Genomic DNA, 5,236 nt, shown 5'->3' with positions numbered 1-5,236 from the left:
GGAATTGCCATTTAGCAGCTATAAAATAATACTGGGCTGGCATACAACATTCTTACTTCGGGCAGTTAATCTAAATCCCCACAATGGGGGTACACAAATACAGTGGGGAAGCTACCCTAGTCTCAAAATAAATGGAAAGATCCAGATTTATGGATCTTTCCATAAATCCCACCTGAAGATAAGTAAATTAGGAGTGCAGATGCTCCATATCCTCTAGAGTCAAAGACAGACAAAGGTTTCTCTAAAGGTTAAGTCAAAGGACATAACTTCAATTTATATCCAGAATTATGCTAGTAAGACTTCATACCATTACACTCCCCATCCATCATCTTCATTCTGATATTTTTTAGGAGCTGCCATCCCAATACCACGACAAAGGAAGGGCATGATTTCCCTGCTGAATGCCTCCAGCCCTAAATCTACCAATCAAAACCCCCTCATATCTCCAAGAATGCAAATGTGTGAGCTTATCTTGGAGAAAGGCAGCTGAAAGGCCCATCCTGATATTCAGCATGTCACATATCCCACATAAATGAACTGTGATCAATTAAACAGCTCATTCACACTGTTTGTCTCTGCAGAGCACAAAGGAACAGCTGGGCCTCAGGAACCATCACCTGCTCAACTGCTTCCATCGTGCCCCCAACATATGGAGAGCAGGGAAGGACAACCAAAGGACAGCAGAGCCCTGGAAACAAACCTAGAGAGCTGTTTCATTGAACAAGGGGATTCTGGGCACGTCCTGTGTTCTCTCACTTCAAACATTAACAGCCCTGTGACAGGCTGGTGATATTTATGGTCACTCAGAAGGAGAGTCAGGAGAATGACACCTCCTGGTAGGAAAGCCCAGGCTTTTCAAGGAATAGATACATGGCATGAGGTCCCTTCTGAAGAAATACCTCTGCAGAAGCCTATCAGAAATTTGGGTTTAAGCCTGGGGAAGAGGAAGCAGCTAGGAAGGCTCAGAAAAGTAAAGAAGGTGCTCAGAAGTTTTCTGTATATAGACAGATACAGCTGGTACAAAAAAACCCAAATGGATAAAAAACCCTTTTGTGAGGAAACCTAGACCAGAAATTAGAGGGGGTTTTTAGCCAGCAGAGCAATGGGGTTATAAAACTGCCTTCTATGAGGAGCAGAACAAAACTTGGTTTTCCCCAGATCTTGTTCAGTTTCTCAAAGGGATCATTATTTATGAAAGCAAGATCTGAGGGGTCCAGAAAAGGCCCTTCACAGATGCCAAAGATGTTAATCCCAAGAGAGATAATGTTATTAACCTGCATTTGCTCTGGCCTCTTTGCTAATCTGAGGAGCTACTAATCAACAGCTGTAGAAGCAGCATCTTTATTAAATCTTATTAAATTGAATGGGCCAAGCAGCAAAGAAGATCTGTGATCTTTGATGTCCATGGCAGAACTTACAACAGTGCATTTCCTTTGCACAAATGTATTATGATCAATCTGATCAATCCCAGGGTTACTCACGCTCTGGAATAAAAAATAAATTTGCAAGTACAGCTAAACATTACCCTTCATTTTACTTTCTCTGTTGTGTGAGGGTTACATGGGATGGAAAGCACCTACTTCAAAAGCCTTTCCTTAATATTTTCCTGGAATACAAGCATGGGCTAAATGTATCCTTACATCTTGTGCTCTCTGTCAGAGAGCTCAATAAAAGGAGAAATTTATACACCTGGAACTCAAAGTGATTGCTTCCCTTTTCCTGATTTTAGTAGCCTGGATTGATCCAATGGCTTGAGAGAACCTCGTGTTGAGTTTTACTGCAGCACAGTGTATAGTTAAGAGCTTTGCAAAATAAAACTTTTCTAGTCACTTGCCATTTAGAGTTTAAATTGCTAAAAAAATGAAGATTTTTTAGCATTAGGATACTCCTGGATCACAGGATCTGATGATAAGAAGCAACTAAACAGAGCAATTTCAGTCATTTGGGTGCAATCCAAATCCTGCAACCTGCAATGCAAAACAAGACCTAAACAATGCTTTTTAGGACTCCTCTGCAAAGAGACAAGATGTCCTTTGACCAAATAAATAAAAAAACCCCTCAATATTTTCAGAAAATAGTGCCAAGCCCAGGACAAAAGGAAAGTCCCTGTGTGCAGTTTTGTTGGAGACAGGCTGTGTCTGGCTGAAGACCCCTGTCACCCCACGCCATCCTCTCTGCACCCCTGAGGCCCACAAAGTGACGCACCAACAATTCCCACCAGCAGCGGGGAATTTTTGTCTAAAAATGGCCTAAAAGCCAAGAGGAAGCTCCTATACCTGGGCATGGCATAGGAAACTACTCTTGGACAAGATGGGTGCTCAGGAAGGGAGAAGCATTCAAGAGAAGTGGACAAAGCTCTGCTGGGATTATTACTAAATCACAAAGTTATCATGTAGGGTGAGGCCTGATGCCTGTCCTCCCTGTTGAGAGCAAATTCCTTTCAAGTTTAGCTTCTGAGGTATGCCACAAGTATTTCCTTTGCCATCCTTACCACTATTGTTTGTTGCTAGTTCCTTTCGTGCATCACAACTGAAATGGGGCAATAAAAATTTTCACAGATTTCTGTGCTTGAGGAAATGAAGGAAATCATTCCAGTGAAAAAGAAAAAAACAGAGCTCGTGCAAACAAACAACTTCCATAACACTTTGTTTGTACAGGATAAATCAGAACAGGAGATATTAGGGTAGATTGGTAAACAAAGTAACCAACCACAACCAATCCAGACCTTCCTAGATTACTGGAAACAAAACACTAATCCTACAGGTCTTCAGTGCCAGATAAAGCAAGCTTAAACAACCACCTCAACTCCACAAGACTCTCTAAGCCTTGTTATCCTAACTAGGCACAGATTTTATCACTTTCTCTGCCTGCCTTGAAAATCCAGAACAGCTGAGGCAGTAGCTTGGTTTCTACTTAAAGCCCTTCACACCATATCACCCCCCTAAAATTAGGGGGTGAAAATTAGTTAGTAAATTAATCAGACAATTAGTTAGTAAGGGTTCAACTCCCTAGGGCTCTGGGTATTTTTTCCCCTCCCAGATTTGCTGTTGTTCTGTGCACAAACAAGGTAACTAACAACAGTTTCTGAAATAACAAAATGCTTGAATTTTTTAAATTAGCGTTTATTGCAGTGAATAAAGTAGCTCAGGAAGCAGCTATAATTGTAAAGTAACAAATAATAGTCTAACTAACCACCAGTCTAATAACAAAATAGTCTAACTAGCCACCAATTTACATTTTCCTTTGTAGTATCTCTAAATACTATATTTAGATGATATGTACTCCTCTGTTTTACTGATGTTTTTAGTTGGCTTAATTTATGTAGCATTTTGTTTGTGTATTTAGAGGAAGTATTCAAGTACTAGTTTTAGATTTTAAAGCTATTGTTGATGGAGAAATTAATTTCAACAATAACTTAAATATTTGTGTGCATGAAAAGAATAAAATAGTTTAGTTAGAAGGGATCTACAATGTAACAAAATGTAGTTACGTGGAAGGGCCTGATGTTTTGAAGTTTTAAAAAAATTCTAGTCCTTAAAATCTGAAATTTGCCTGATTTTGGAGTAACCACTTTGTGAAAAATGCATATTTTATGATTGGCTTTTCGCAAATATTAAAATGAATATGATATGTGTTGTATTAGAAAGTAATGCTGTATTAATCCTCTTAAGTAGTGTGTTAAACATAGTTTCAGGTTATAACAAAACGTTAAAATAGAAACTATGCTACGTAGGATACTTTGGTTTTTTTTCCTAAAGAAAGGACTTGCACCAGATAGCCACAGGACACCTGAATCTTTCAGAGAAAGAGAATTTATTGCCCTCTTATCAGAAGAAACAAACTTCTTCCCACCTTGCTCAGGTAGGATGACACCATTAGGATTCAGAGGAAGAAGCTGACACTGACCAGGCAGAATCCTGTGTTTGAATGGAATTTATGCATCATGGATGAGGTGTATGAATATGCAACAGGCTGTTGCTTTTAAGGGTTAATCCTCTGTGTCCTTTATTGGCCTTATTTTGCCCAGAAAAAGGTACCTGGACATCCATAATGCCTTGTTTCCATTGTCTCATATTGTCCTAATTCAAATTGTCCAAATTATTATTACTCTAATTGTATTACTATTTTTATAACCATTTTATTACTATTAAACTTTAAAAATTATAAGAACAAGTGATTGGCGTTTTTCACAAGTCTATGCAAAATACTCACTTTCTCTGCTTTTGGAGCCTTGACATCAGGTAAAAGCAGAGTTTTATTGCCATGAGGGATTTTATCAGGTGGAGACCCTGAGGTTCAGATGACCTCAGTCCTAGGTCAGAAGTTAAAATATTAATTATACTGGTTTAATGCTTCGCTTGACTTGAGGATTTGTTGTCAATATGAGACCAATAGAGAGAAAGAGTTACAGACAGTCCGGGTACCTCTTTCTGGGCAGCATAAGCCCAAAAAAGGACCCACGTTAACAGAGGATTAACCCTTAAAAACGATAACCTATTGCATATTCATACACCTCATACATGATGCATAAATTCCATTCAAACACAGCATTCTGTCTGATCATCATCATCTTTTTCCTCTGCATCCTAACAGCGCCTTCGAGGCAAGAAGAATTTAATTTCTTCTGATAATGGAGCAATAAATTCTTTTTCTCTAAGATTTAGGTGTCCTGTGGCTGCTATCTTGCTGCAAGTCCTTTTTTTAAAAAAAAAAGAATCTTACGTAGCATAGTTTCTATTTTAACATTTTGTTATAACCTAAAACTATATTTACCACACTACTTAAGAGAATTAATACAGCATTACTTCCTAACACAACACATATAATATACATTTTAATATTTGCGAAAAGCCAATCATAAAATACACGCATTTTTCACAGGGAGCATCAGGTAAAAGCAGAGTTTTATTGCCATGAGGGCTTCTGACAGGTGGAGACCCTGAGGCTCAGATGACCTCAGTCCCAGGTCAGAAGTTAAAATATTAATTATGTTGGTTTAATGCTTCTCTTGACTTGGGGATTTGTTGTCAGACCGTAACAGAACCACCTTGGTGTTTCATTGAAACCAGAGAAATAGTAATTTACTTCTTTTTAGGCAGATACTGTGCTGCTATTTTTAAGGTTGTCTGTGGCTACACAAAAGTGATCTGCAGAAGCGCAGCTTTGCAATTTGACATAACGATGGAACTCGGCTCGTTGTTATCGGCGGCCACCTCCAGGAGCCCAAGCCGCTGCC

Source organism: Geospiza fortis, unplaced genomic scaffold (assembly GCF_000277835.1).
Source record: "Geospiza fortis unplaced genomic scaffold, GeoFor_1.0 scaffold5, whole genome shotgun sequence".
NCBI classification, from domain to species: domain Eukaryota; kingdom Metazoa; phylum Chordata; class Aves; order Passeriformes; family Thraupidae; genus Geospiza; species Geospiza fortis.
Note: the sequence above shows the minus strand (reverse complement) of the source record.